The sequence below is a fragment of the Mesoplodon densirostris genome, chromosome 16 (assembly GCF_025265405.1).
Source record: "Mesoplodon densirostris isolate mMesDen1 chromosome 16, mMesDen1 primary haplotype, whole genome shotgun sequence".
In the NCBI taxonomy this organism is placed as follows: Eukaryota; Metazoa; Chordata; class Mammalia; order Artiodactyla; family Ziphiidae; genus Mesoplodon; species Mesoplodon densirostris.
In genome coordinates, this window is record NC_082676.1 from 59800001 (window position 1) to 59815376 (window position 15376).

Consider the following 15376-nt stretch of genomic DNA (forward strand, 5'->3'; position numbering starts at 1 on the left):
CTCTCACTTTGTCCCAGCTTACCCTTCCCCCTCGCCGTGTCCTCAAGTCCATTCTCTACGTCTGCATCTCTATTCCTGTCCTGCAACTTGGGGCCTTTTAAATCCTAAAAATCCTTTTAAGTCCTAAAAATCTTGTTAAGATGAGTCCCTGTTTGGATGTGGAAACCGAGGCTTCCCGTCGGGCAGCTAGTGCCAAAATTCCTGCATTTGCCAAATTCCTGCATAGCGGCCTTTGCAGTACAGAAAAGCTACTGTGCTGTAGCCATGAAGGAATTTTAAGGATTAAACCTCTTGTTGGGAATTGGGCACAGAGATTTGAGAAGGTTTGCTCCCCCATCCCAGCTCCCATAAACTCACCTGTCCCCGCCAGGCCCTGGGGGCACCAGGGCCTGGGGAAAGTGACAGAGACCCTGGAGTGAGCGATGGGGCTGGAAGGAATAGGTGGAGAGAGAAGGGGGCAGGCAGGGCCTTCCAGAAGAGGCCAGAGGAAGAGTCTGGACACATGGGTGAATGGGTGAACAGGCCACTCTTGGTTGTGGGTGGCTAGAGCACAGGACAGGGGAGGGAAGCAGGAGCCACAAATGGCCTCAAAGGAACCCCATGTTAAAAGTCTGGTCCCGAGGATGATGAGTATTAGGCAGGTGTCACAGCTGAAGGTACTAATTCCTCCCCGTGATCATTGAGCCTACTCTGTGACAGCCACTGGACACAGGTGAGGACCAGAAGGAACTGTTAAGACCTGGGGCTGGGAGACCCGCTGGGGGCTGTTGCCTCCTTCAAGAAAGAGCGGGGTGGGATAATGGGGTGGCGGGGGGTAGAAGTCATTGTAGTGCAGAAAGGACAGGACCCAAGGCTTGTGCAGAGGGACTGGAGGGCTCTGGGGTAAGAGGAGGTGACGCAGGGAGGTGGCAGTGCTTTTTTTGGCCGCACCGTGCGGCATGCAGGACCTTATTTCCCCATCCAGGGGTTGAACCCGTGCCTCCCGGCAGTCGAAGCTCAGAGTCTGAACCACTGGACCACCAGGGCAGTCCTGAGAACAGGACTTCATTCCATAGACATCTGCAGAGTGCCTACTGTGTACCAGCCCCCTCTACCAATGACTGCATGTGGGAGAGAAGGGCTCCTGGCCGTGGGCAGTGTGGGAGTCACACAGCTATGAGGGCAGGGAGGAGGGCTTCCCAGAGGAGGTGCTGTTTGGGCAGAGTCTCAGCGAGTGATCATGGCAGGGTCGAGTGTGAGACAGGGGTGGCAGGAACACTCACCTGGGTAAGCATACATCGGGGTAATTGCTCCAGGTCCTGGAGGTGGAGAAGAGTAAGGAGGAGGAGGCCCTTTGAGGGAAAAGAAGGAAAAACACCCTCAGATCTGAAGACTGACTATGTGCCAGGCGCTCAGCTGAAAACCTGGCTGGTGTGAGGGGGGCACCCATTTTACAGAAGAGAAAGCTGAGGCTTGGAGGGATGCATCGAGTTGCCAGTGGTAGTTTACCTAGTAGATGGAGGAGCTCAGATCTGAACCCAGCCATTTCTGACTCCACAGCGCCCTCGTTGTGCTGGGCTGTAAGCTCTTCCTGGAGGCTTGAGGGTGCAGAAATACCATGGGACCCCATAGTCTCTCCCTGTCTTTTCTTTTTCCTTTTTTTAATATCAAGCCTTTATTATGTGCCAAACTCACTGCTAAACACTTGACATGACTCACTCCATTTACTCTTGTCAAGACACCAACAACAGGACTTCCCTGGTGGCGCAGTGGATAAGACTCTGCGCTCCCAATGCAGGGGGCGTGGGTTCAATCCCTGGTCAGGGAACTAGATCCCACGTGCATGCTGCAATTAAGACCTGGCACAACCAAATAAACAAATAAATATTTAAAAAACAAAAAAAAAAACACCAGCGAGGTACCTATGTGGCGTTATTCCAATTTTGCAGATGTGGAGGCTAGGCTCAGAGAGGTTAAGTAACTTGCCTGAGGTCACCCAGCAAAGAAGCATCAGAGTCAAGAATGGAACTTAATTATGGCTGCCTCCTGAGCACATGCTGCTAAATGACGTGCCCCTTGCCCGATCCCTTGCATCGTCGGGATGGCTCCAGAAAGGGGCAGCATTCCATCTGCTCCTTCCAAGAAGAACTGTTTGGGCCCCAGGCCCGCCTCCATTCTTCCCAGCCTTGTCTCCCTCCTGACCCACAAGGGGCCTGTCACAGTGTGTGGATGCCCAGCTCTGCCCCTCGCCTCGCAGGAGTCAGCCCTCGGCTGGCCCTTGGGGCCTTGGGAAGCATCCCCGCCCAAGCCCTGGAATTAGGTGTAAGGCAATTTGGACAAGGAATTCTGGGATCCTAGATACCCAGAGGGTGGTGTGGGGAAGGGGAGGATGGGAGCTCCAGAATCTTAACCGCTCACTGTGTGGGTGATGGATAGGGACACTGTGTGGTTGTTTTTGTTTTTGTTTTTTTTTAATTTATTTTTGGCTGCGTTGGGTCTTTGTTGCTGCGTGTGGGCTTTCTCTAGTCGCAGCGAGCGGGGGCTACTCTTTGGTGCAGTGCGCGGGCTTTTCATTGTGCTGGCTTCTCTTGTTGCGGAGCACGGGCTCTAGGCATGCGGGCTTCAGTAGTTGTAGCGCGCAGGCTCAGTAGTTGTGGCTCACGGGCTCTAGAGCGCAGGCTCAGTAGTTGTGGCTCACGGGCTCTAGAGTGCAGGCTCAGTAGTTGTGGTGCACGGGCTTAGTTGCTCCGCAGCATGTGGTATCTTCCTGGCCCAGGGCTCGAACCCGTGTGCCCTGCATTGGCAGGCGGATTCTTAACCACTGCGCCACCAGGGAAGCCCCCCTGTGTGTTTTTATTGGGAACTGCTCAGGCGCTTTGATGGGGACTTGACTGTCCCAGGAAAGGAGCCTCGTGGCTTGAGGGAGGCACCTGGGCTTTCTCCACCCCATGCCTCCTCCCAGAGTAGGGGCGACCAGAGAAAAGGAAGCCCCTCCCCACTTCTCTCGACTCAGTCTAGTCTCTGTGGGACAGGAGGTGGTTTCATACCCATCCGGTCCCCAGCAGCTCTGCCTGGGGCTGGGTTTTGTACCCATTTTACAGGTGCAGAAACTGAAGGTCAGAAATCAAGTACCTGGCCCAGGACTTCCGGCTGGGAAGTCCTTCTGAGCTCAGACTGAGTTAGCAACTGCCTGGCCCTATGTCCGTCATAACTTTCTATCCTCTAAACCATTTTCCAGATGAGAAAAGAGATTTGGTGACTTAACCTGAGGCCACAGCAGCATGGCCAGAACCCCCCACCTCTCCCAGGGTATTCTAGGTTGTCTCTGGCCCCTGGGTGGGCTGGGGGCGGAGGGGCAGGTCATACCTGCTATGGGGGCATCATTAGTCTTGTGACATTTTAAGAGAGGGCACAGGCTGTGGAGGCCCCACATTGTCCCCATCCAGTCTTGTGGTCCCCGGGTTGGCGGGGGCAGCGGGACTTGGGGGGTGAGGCAGGGAGTCAGCCCCAGTTCATCAAGGGAACCCGTAGTCTCCCGGCCCTTCCCGAGGACCCCACAGTCAGCCTGTCACCTGAACGAGGGGACCCTCACCCTGGTGGTGGTTCCCTCTTGGGGCCCAGGAGGTCCTCTGTTCCAGCAACGGTGTCGGGGCAGCGTTGGGTTCCAAGCTCTGAGCAGCCAAGCTCTGGTCTCGGGAGGCCCCCATCACGTGGCCTGGTTGTCCACGGGTGACAGGAGTGCAGGTCGCCCCCAGCGCCTCTTGCTGGGCCTGGCTCAGGTGGAACAGCCATTGTGATGTGTGTCCTTACAGTGGCCAGAGGGTGGGCTTCGTCCCCATTCTCTGCAGGAGGGGGGGTGGTCTCCTCGGGCCCACCTTGAGGAATCTTTGAAGATCAGATCACCCCCTCCGGCCGGCCAAGCCGAAACCGGGCTGGGGTCAGAGGGCAGGTTGGGAGCCTTAAAAATATGAATCCGGTTAGAGCTAGCGATTCTGTTGTGAGGAATTCATCCTGGGGGTGTTGTCCCTATGGACACAGAGATGTAGCTGTGAGGACGTTCACATCTTCTTTAGAAATGCAGATAGGTGTATGTACACAGGCACGCACATGTGTATATATACAGTAAGTCCCCTACATACGAACCTTCAAGTTTCGAACTTGCAAAGAGGTGAATGTGCGTGCCAGCTCCTGTACACCAGCTGTTGTAATGTACTACTGTACTACTGTACTTTTCAAGGTACTGTACTGTAAGATAAAAAATGTTTTCTTTATTTTCTGTTTGTTTTTTATGTACATATTATTTGTGTGAAAAGTATTATAAACCTATTACAGTACAGTACTATATAGCCGATTGTGTTAGTTAGGTACCTAGGCTAACTTCGTTGGACTTACGAACAAACTGGACTTACAAACACGCTCTCGCAATGGAACTCATTCGTATGTAGGGACTTAACTGTATATGTATACACACGTATATACACAGAGATACATGTACATACGTACACATGTATATGAGTACATGCACACAGGTGTGTGGATAAACACACAGGCATGCACGTGTGAATGCACACATGAACATGCACACGCATGTACACACGTGTGAGTTTATGTGTTGCCTCACAAGTCCAGCTGCCTCTCCTGCTTTAAACAATTAGCTGTGAGTTTGGGCAAAGCCCTAAGTCTTTCTAACCCTCCATCCCCTGGCTTCCCTACCTGTAAAATGGGGATACGATAGCTGCCTTATAGGGTTGTTATGGAATCAAATGCCATAACCCAGGTAATCGGTTCGGCCCAGGGAGTAAAGCCAGCATTTTTTTTTTTTTTTTTTTGCGGTACGCGGGCCTCTCACTGCTGCGGGCTCTCCCATTGCGGAGCACAGGCTCCGGACGCGCAGGCTCAGCGGCCATGGCCCACGGGCCCAGCCGCTCCGCGGCATGCGGGATCCTCACAGACGGGGGCACGAACCCACGTCCCCTGCATCGGCAGGCGGACTCTCAACCACTGCGCCACCAGGGAAGCCCCAAAGCCAGCATTTTTATTGTGAAATGATCGGTGGCCTGAAACAGCCAGAAGAGATGGTCCCGACTGTAGAGGGCCGCCTCCGCGCTGGGGCTGGCTCCGTGCTACACCTGGGGTCACAGCCAGGAAGGGCAAAGCCAGGGTTTGTGCGAACAGAGGCATGAAGTGAGGTCTGTGCGCTTAACCTGTATACTCCATGGCTTCTCTTTACTCCTCCATCCTTGGGAACATCCAAGATAGTCCAAGATAGCCCTGCTCCTATCAGATTGGCAGAAACCAAAAGTTATGGCGAGTCTGGGCGGGAACTGGCTTTCCTATACAAGCACTAGAAGGGGGATTTGGTGATACCTAGCAGAGCTACAGATGGGGGACCCTTGGACCTTGCCATACTATTTCTAGAAATCCATCCTAAAGGTAGACTAGCAAAAATATCAGGTGAGGTAAGCACAAGGCTATTCAAGGCAGCAACAAAAAACTAGAAATAACCCAAATGTCCATCCATATAGTGACTCTGCAGCTGCCAAAAATAAAGAGAGGAAAGAAGGGGAAAAAGAGAAAAAAGAGGAAAATCTCCATATATTACTATGGAACAGTCTCTTTTGGGATATATTGTCCAATAACAAACAAGAAGATATGTGTGTATATGTACATATAGTACTAGTTTTTTTGGGTTTTTTTTTTTGGCCTTGCCGTGTGGCTTGTGAGATCCCCGACCAGGGATCGAACCCAGGCCCCTGCAGTGGGCGTGAGGAGTCCTAACCACTGGACCGCCAGGGAAGTCCCGATATAGCCCTACTTTTAACGTCAGGAAACAGGGAGGGAGATAAATAATTTCCAAGAAAAAATAAAAGAAGGATTATTTAGGAACTAAAATGGTTAATGTTGAGAGTGGAAGCGGGTCCTCTCTAAATATACCTTGTTTATAGGTTTGACTTTGGAACCATGTCATTATTTTTACTAACTAAAAAGGAAGTACATCAAAAAGAAAAAAGCAACACCAAAAAACGGAAAGCAACCGAAAACTAACAAATGTGATCATGTATCAAGAATTCTTACCCAACACAAGGCACAGAGCACAAGCTATAAAAGAAAAACTTGAAAGACTACTTCATCAAAGCACCTGCTTCTTAACAGATACCATCTATAGATACAATAAAAAGGCAAGCTACAGACTGGAAGAAAATATTTAAAGTCCAAAGGACAGGTATACAGAATATAAAAGAACTCCTTCAATTCAATAATTTTTTTAAAAAAACCTCACAATCTTAAAAGTGGGCAAAAGACCTGAACAGACACTTCACAAAAGAAAATATAGAAATGGCCAACATACATATGAAAAGATGCTCAGCATCCCTATTCATCTAGGAAACACAAATTAAAAATCATAGTTACCATTGGTTAAATGTTATTTTATTTCTTATTTTTATTTTTATTTTTTCTTCCCGAAACATAATTTTATTTAATTGAAAAAATATCAGTGTGCAAATTGGACATTTTGGGTACATAAAGTCAAGTGCTAATTAAGTAAATGAGTGATGAATCATAATATCAACACTAGTCATTAAATAAAATTGCATTTAAATTAGATTTACCAGATAGTTTCAGGACAAAAAATATAATAAGCCAACTTTAAAGAAAGCTTTCAATAATTTTATTCTTTTTTTCCCTCAAATTTTATTGTAAAAACTCACAAATGTTCAGAAACTTGGACATAGAATGAAGACCATCTGTACAGTCCTCACTGAGATCCGACCACACTTTTTTTCTCTCTCTCTCTTTTTGCTAAACAATTTTAAAGTCATATATGTTATGATATTTTATTCTTTATTTCTATATGCATCACCTAAATGGACATTTTACTATATAACCACAATACTGTTATCACACCTAAGAAATCTGACAATAATTCCATAATGCCATCTAATATATGAAGTCAATTTCCCCCATTTTTTACAAAAATGTCTCATATGATTTTCCTCCAATTTAAAATTCAACCAAGGTTCATGCATTGCTTTTGGTTATGTCTCTTTAGATTCTTTTTTTTTTTTTTTATTAGAGTATGGTTGCTTTACAATGTTGTGTTAGCCTCCACTGCACAACAAAATGGATCAGCCGTACACATACAGGTATCCCCTCCCTTTTGGACTTCCCTCCCATTTAGGTCACCACAGTGCATATTACGTAGAGTTCCCTGAGATATACGGTATGTTCCCATCAGTTGTCTATTTTATACATAGTATCAATAATCTATATGTGTCAATACCAGTCTCCCAATTCCTCCCACCCCACCCATTTCCCCCTTGGTATCCATACATTTGTTCTCTACGTCTGTGTCTCTATTTCCGCTTTTCATATAAGATCATCTATACACCATTTTTCTAGATTCCACATATATGCTTTATTATACAGTATTTGTTTTTTTCTTTCTGACTTACTTCACTCTGTATGACACTCTAGGTCCATTCACGTCTCTACAAATGACCCAATTTCATTCCTTTTTATGGCTGAGTAATATTCCATTGTATGTATGTACACATCTTCTTTATCCATTCCTCTGCTAATGTTCATTTAGGTTGCTTCCCTGTCCTGGGTATTGTAAACAGTGCTGCAATGAACACTGGGGTGCATGTGTTTTTTTGAATTATGGTTTTCTCTGTTCTATTTTTATTTATAAATATGTTGGTGGGCAGTGGAGTCTATTCATTTATTTATTTATTTAATTTATTTACTTACTTATTTATTTTTGGCCATGTGGCATGCAGAATCTTATTTCCCCAACCAGGGATCAAACCCATGCCCCCTTCAGTGGAAGCATGGAGTCTTAACCACTGAATCACCAGGGAAGTCCCTCCACTGGTTAAATTTTAAAAAACAGACAAGTGTTGACATGCATACAGAACAACTAGGACCTTCTACATTGCTGGTGTGAGTGTAAAATTGTTCATCATTTTGGAAAACTGGCAGTTTCTCCTAAAGGCAAACATCCACCCACCTGGAACCAGCAACTCCACTCCCAGGTTTTTACCCAGGAGAAATAAAAGCATATGTTCAGAAAAAGACCTGTATGAGAAAATTCATAGTAGCTTGAGTCATAATAGCCAAAATCTAGAAACAACCCAAATATTTGTCAGCAGGTGGGTGGATCATCATATTGTGTACATTATTTATACCAAGGAATTCTGCACAGCGATGAAAAGAATGGACAATTGGTGTACTCAGCCATATGAACACGTCTCAAAAAATGATTCTGAGCCAAAGAAGCCTGACTGTACATCTCCTATAAGCCTAGTTATTTGAAGTTCTGAAACAGGTCAAGCTGTGAGATGTGGTAAAAGTAGAGGTGCCACCTGCGAAGGCAGAGAATCTGGGCATGAAGGCAGGTGTGCATGGCATCCAAGGGCCACTTCCATCAGAGACGTGTTAGATTTGTGAATTGTTACAACCGTTTTTCAGCTGATGGAAAAGAAGCATATTGAGGAAGGCCTTTCCTGATTCCCACAGAGATCTTGTCTTCCTGGAAAGAAAAGATGCCTCTTCTGAGGTCAGGGCCTTGCTCCAGCACCACCTCCCCCTTCACGGACCCTCTGACCTCCTGTCTCTGCAGCTCTTTTACCAATTCCAGGGCGTCCACACCTGAGAGTCTTGAAACAGCCAGCTTGGCGTTCCTGCTAGTCCTTTTTGCCTCCACATGATGACGTGTCGCCTCACCCCCTCTTCTCACTCTGTTCCCTGCGCCCCGTCTCCTTTGGACAGTGTCTACATCCCTATGTGCATTGCTGTCTGAGGTTTGATGCCTGCTTCCTGTCCTGCTGCATCCCCCAGCCCGCTATAGAGGAGGTGCTCCACTAATATAGATTGACTGCATGAATGAATGAATGAATGAATGAATGAGCTGCGTGATTCACCCATCACAGCCCACCCCATTTGGCTTAAAATCCTTCCGATTTCACACCCCAGGACTAGGGGGCTTTGTATAGACTTGAGGTTATACATCTTGGGATAAGGTTGGCGACTGCCTCCTTCTCCGGGGATTTTTGAGGACGTTGGTCCCCTTAACGCAGGGTTTGGACCCCGGCTGGCGCATCTGAACTGGGACACTGAGGGGGAATGAAGGAGGGAGATGGGCGATGCTCGCAGGCTCCGACCATCCCGGCCATTGCCACCAGGGGGCAGCACCAGGCTGCGCGAGTCCGTCGCACTTCCTCCAGGCTCTGCTGGACGGACAGGTTCCCATCTAGCGCAAGGGGGACCGGGGAGCAGGGCCGCCCCTGCCATAGTCCCTTTAGGGCTGGCCTGGTGCCCTCACACCGCCCTGGGGCTGAGGACTCCTGTCCCCCTTGTCCTCAGGCCAGGCTGCAAGGAGTGAGGAGGCCTGAGAGAGGGCTTGAGGCCAGCCCAAGGGCACGCCTCCCTGTTAGACCCCAGCCCCTCCGCACCCAGATGCGGGACCCCATGGGAGAGCCATGAGGCCTGGCTGGGCTCCTCCTGGGCCTCTTCCATGAGGATCAGCTCTCTGCGAGACTCAGGGCTCCTGGAGGCCTGCTTTGTTGTTATTTGTTGTTTTTTTTTTTTTTTTATTTTTGGCTGTGTTGGGTCTTCGTTTCTGTGCGAGGGCTTCCTCTAGCTGCGGCAAGCGCGGGCCACTCTTCATCACGGTGAGCGGGCCTCTCACTATCGCAGTCTCTCTTGTTGCGGAGCACAGGCTCCAGACGCACAGACTCAGTAACTGTGGCTCACGGGCCCAGTTGCTCCGCGGCATATGGGATCTTCCCAGACCAGGGCTCGAACCCATGTCCCCTGCATTGGCAGGCAGATTCCCAACCACTGCGCCACCAGGGAAGCCCTACTTGTTTGTTTGTAACCTTTGCATCCCCTAAATAAGGCCTGGCATGGAAGAGGAAGAAGGTGGTTAAAGCATGGGCTCTGTCACTCCCAGCTGTCCTCCTCTGTAAAATGGGTATAACAACAACAATAACAATGATAATAATAATAATAAAACTTCCTGCTAAGGGTGTTAGGAAAATTCAAGAAGACAGTTTTACTTGCTGGCTGATCCTTCACACATGCCTACTTTCTGTTCTTTCCATCCTGCCCCCCCTCCCCCCACCCACCCCCGGCCTTGCAGCTCCTGCCGCCTGGAGGGCTCTTTCCTGAGATATCCCATGTCTCATCGTCAAACTCAGCTCATATGCTACTTCCTCATGGAGGGCTGCCATGGACCCCCGGCCAAGAGGAACCAGCCACCCTCTACCAGGCCACCTGGTTCATTGTTTTTTTTAAATTAATTAATTAATTAATTAATTTACTTTTGCGGTATGCGGGCCTCTCACTGTTGTGGCCTCTCCCGTTGTGGAGCACAGGCTCCGGACACACAGGCTCGGCGGCCATGGCTCACGGGCCCAGCCGCTCCGCGGCATGTGGGATCTTCCCGGACCGGGGTACAAACCCGTGTCCCCTGCATCGGCAGGCGGACTCTCAACCACTGCGCCACCAGGGAAGCCCTATTTATTATTTTTTGGTGCGGCATGCGGGATCTTAATTCCCTGACCAGGGATCGAACCCGTGCCCCCTGCACTGGGAGCGCAGAGTCTTAACCACTGGACCGCCAATTTTGCCAGCACTTACCTCTGCCTGGAATTGTCCGGTTCCTGTTTAGTTTACTCGTCAGTGTCTGTTGTCCCTAAAACTTCAGCTCTGTGAGGGCGGGAACCTCACTGATTTTGTTCACAGCTGTCTCCCCAGTACCCAGCACAGTGTCCGGGACATAGTAGATGCTCAATAAAGATTTGTTGTATGAATGATGAATGAAAGAAATCATGTGAAGCACATAGAAAGCTTGCAGTTAGGGACTTCCCTAATTGCAAGTGGTTGCGCAGTGGTTAAGAATCTGCCTGCCAATGCAGGGGACACGGGTTCAAGCCCTGGTCCGGGAAGATATCACATGGCACGGAGCAACTAAGCCCGTACGCCACAGCTACTGAGCCTGCACTCTAGAGCTCGTGAGCCACAACTACTGAAGCCCGTGCGCCTAGAGCCCATGCTCTGCAGCAAGAGAAGCCACCGCAATGAGAAGCCCAGGCACCACAACGAAGAGTAGCCCTCGCTTGCCGCAACTAGAGAGAGCCTGTGCAGCGACAAAGAGGCAACACAGCCAAAAATAAATAAATAAATAATAAATAAATTTATTTCTTAAAAAAGAAACCTTGCAATCAATAATGACCATAATAAATTAAATTAGCAGAGTCCCCAAAAGCCAAGGCAGGGTGGCAGGCCATCCTGGGAATGGAGTGAGCCTGGAGTTCTGGCAGCTGGGAGTCCTGGAGGACCCTGGTCCTCTCCTGCTTGTGACCCTGAGCTCCTCGCTTACCCTCTCTGGGCTCTGCAATAAGGAGGACTCCGCAGCCAGGGCTGCTCAAGGAAAAAAGAAGATGGGACTTTGTTTTTCCCTTCCTGCTCAGCCTGTTCCCAGAAGGGCCCAGCTCCTGCAGGGAAGCGAGGAGATAAGGAGGAAGGAATCTGGAGGAAGGAGTGGCAACTGTAATTATTGTGCAAGAGATGGGGAGGGGGGCTGGGTTGCCAAGGGGCTGGGGAGGGGCAGCTGGAGAAGCTCTCCAGCCTGGGGAGGGGCTGCGCTTTCCCCGAGCCCTCCCTTCCCTCTCCTCCTGCCCATCAGAGGGGTCCCACCTGCTCTATTGGCAAAGGGATCCCTGAGCCCTGGGCAGGACCTGCTGGTTCATACTGGGACGTCCCCTAACCTCTCTGGGCTGCATTTCCAGCTCTGCTAACCAGTCATCTGTCTGCTTTCTCTTCCTCCCAGCTTGTGGTGAGCTGGGGGAAGGCGTGGGAGGTGGATGGGCTGCTTGCTGTAGGTGCCCCCTCCCCAAGCCCCATGGCTTATTGGGAGGGGGGAATTCTTGTCCCCTGGGCACCATCGGAGGTTCTCTCTCTGAAGAGTGGGCATCCCAGCTGGGGGTGACTTCTTCCCTGATGGGTGCCTTCCATCCTCTGCCCTCTGAACTCTGTGAGTGAACTCTGAGGCCTGCCTGGAGGAGGAGGCAGGGGGACTATTTCTAGACTGAGAAAGCTCTGGGGTCTGGAGTTTGGGGGAGAATCCAGGGAGCTGTGCAGTGAGAGAGTGTGTGGTTATGCATGTTTCCATCTGCGTGTGTTTGCATGGGGGGCATGTGTGTGTGTATGGGGGGGTGGATATTGGTGTTGTGTGTGGTATGTGTCTTGTCTGCTTGTGTGTGTGTGTGTGTGTGTGTGTGTGTCCATGAATACCTCATCTCATTTACATGGGGTGTTTGCAGTGCAGGTTTGTGTGTGGAGGTGTGAGCGTGTGTGCTCCCGGGTCTCCGTGCATCTCAGTGGGCTCTGTGTCTGTGTCCTTGGGGGAGGGGTGGTCTGTGTTCGGGGTGAGCTCACAAAGCTGGCTCCTGCGCCCTTTTCCCTCCGTCAGTCAGCCGTCCCCCTTAGCCCCCTTGGACCTCACCCTGAGTGGGTTCCAGCCTCAGAGCCTCACCCCGGAGGGGTGAGCCCAGGAGGAGCAGAGCAGAGGGTGAGCTCCCACCTCCACTGGCCTCCCACCCGGCTTGGGGTGGAGTGTCCAGCTCCCTCTCAACTGTAGGCTCTTCTGGTGCCATTTTACAGAAGGGAAAACTGAGTCACTCGCCAGTCCCCTCATCCGCGGCCGACCTCGCTACCCCCCGTGACATTGCCTCTGTCCTGGTTCTTCAACATGTATTTACTGAGCACCTACCATGTGTCAGGCATACAAAACCAAGCAAGACAACGTGCCTGCCCTGGTGAGCCAATGTGTTAGTGGGGGAAACAGACACCAAAGACATTCACAGGGGAGGAGGGTGAAATGGTAACCATGGGCGATGGGATAGACTGAGGGAGGGCACGGCACGCACTTAGTTCAGGGTGGGTGGAAGGTCCCCTCCTTTGAGCAATGACCAGAAAGAGGCAGCCTGGGAAGATGCAGGGGAAGAGAGTGGCCCCAGATCCAGTCATTGTCAGAGTGAAGTTCACCCACCATCTAGCCCCGCAGCCTGCACTCCTAGCTCAGCACAGCTGGATGGGGCCATTCACCCTGCTCACCAAAATATCCCGAAGATGTAAAGTGGCTTCTCAAAACGATGAAAGAATTAGAAGGAAACAGGAAATGCCACAGGGTATTTATCTAACCTTAGCAGCGGGCCGAAAACCCCAGAAGCAGCATAGGAAAGGACAGCCGGATTTGACCCTGTGGATCAGGTGGGCCCTCCTGTGGATGCCGGGGAAAACGATGTGTCAGTCGTCGGTTGTAGCCAGTGAACCACTCTGGTGCAGATGCTGCTGGCTGTGTGGGGGCAGGTGATGTCTGATCACCTTGACCTGCCTACAGCAAGAATCCTGCTAGCTTGGTTTAGCCAGGATCCCCCTTGACCTGTGATGGTTCGTTTCTTCTTAGTAATTTTCCATCCACTGTCCTCCCCGCCCCCCCGCTATAAGTTTCCAGTTTTCCTAGTTGCATTTGGAGTTGAGCCCAATCCTTGCAAACACCCCATTGCAGTGGCCCCTACACCTATCGTAATTGTCCTGATCAGTCTGCCTTACTGTTTTAACAAGTGTCATGAGTAATTTTTTCTTGAACAATGGTTGGATTCATGCTTTTGAAAGCTCATTCTGCCTGCTGCACAGAAAATTGGTGCATGAGCATGGTTATTAGGGAGAGGCAGAAGGGACTGGATGGAGGCTGCTGCTCTTGGTGAGATGGTAGAGGCCTAAGTCAAGGTGGGAAGAAATGGGTACAGGTGGGTGGACATGAGACACACTTTGAAGGGAGGAGTCTCCATTCATACCTGCTTTAAGCCCTTACCTGGCTGCCATCACTCCCTAATTGAGACCCATAAATTTAGCCCATTCTGGCAACTGCCATCTCACCCCACACTCCCTTTCCTCTCTCTATGTCTTAGCCCCACCATGCTCCTTCCCACCCCAGGGCCTTTGCACATGCTCTCACCTCTCTCAGGAATGTCCTTTTCTTTGTTTAATTCCTGATTATAGATCTCAGGTCAATCAGCACTTTTCAGAGAAGCCTCTCCTGGCTCCTCCAGCACCATACCTGACCCTGCTGTGGGTCACAGAGTGATTTTGTACCTTGTGTGATTACTGGTTTAACATCTGCCTCCACTATTAGAGTGTACCAATGGGGGGGGGGGCGGGGGGGCAGGGCTAATGAGAGTTTTGTTTAGCCCAGGGCTTGGAACAGATTACAGGTGCCATAAATATTTGTCAGATGGCTGGCTGAATGGCTAATAAGGCCTTGTTGGGCAGAAAACTTAGACCACATACCCTCATCAGCTGTTAGCTCAGGTCTGGCAGCTAGGCCAGTGCCATCAGATGGGGCCAAGGTGGTGGGCTGATGTCACTGACTGCAGGAGACTTAAGCAACCACAATTTGGGAGAGAGAACTCCCTGTGACCTGTCTCACCCTATGGCGGAGGGCGGGTACCCACTGAGCCACAGAGCCTTATCTAGCCCACCACCTGACATCTTGGTTATTGGTTAGCACTACCCGTCTACCACTTCCCCAGGCTGTGACTCCTCAGGGGTGGGAACAGGGTGGGCACTTTTTATTTCTGGGTGCTCAGTGCCCAACACAGAGCCCAGCATGGGCAACACATCCAGTGAAGAATTGTAGACCCGACCTGCACAATCTCAGGTATGAAATTCTGAGAGGCTTCAGTTTAGTTGAGAAGGGCTTTGGGGAGAAAAGGAAGAAAAGGGACTGCCTTAGTTTGCTCTGGCTGCCGTAACAGATACCACAGACAGGTGACTTAAACAACAGCAACTTATTTCTCCCAGTTTTGGAGGCTGAGAAATCCAAGATCAAGGTGCTGGCCAATTCAGTTCCTGTTGGAGAACCCTCTTTCAGGCTTGTAGAGGGCTGTCTTCAACAGTCTCTTCTTTGTGTGGGTGTAGAGGAGGGAACAAAGGAGGTGGGAGGGAGAGGGAGAGGGAGATGGGGAGAGAGAGAGTGTGTTACTGGAAAACTGGGTTCATCTCTTGGTGGGTGTGGAGCGAAAAGACACAACCAAGCTAAAGATCAGGAGAAGGAAGGATTTACATTACTGGCAGCAAGTAAGAACACCTGGGATCTTTCCCAAAGCAGTGTCTCCCCAACAGCAAAATCAGGGAAGTTTTTCTTTGGCCACACAGCTTATGGGATTTTAGTTCCCTGACCAGGGATAGAACCTGGGGCCCCCACAGTGAGAGTGCCAAGTCCTAACCACTGGACCACCAGGGAATTCCCTAAATTGGGGAAGTTTTAATCCCCTATTCATGAAGGGGATTGAGCAGAGGAGAATTCAGCACAGAATTGGGGCAAAGG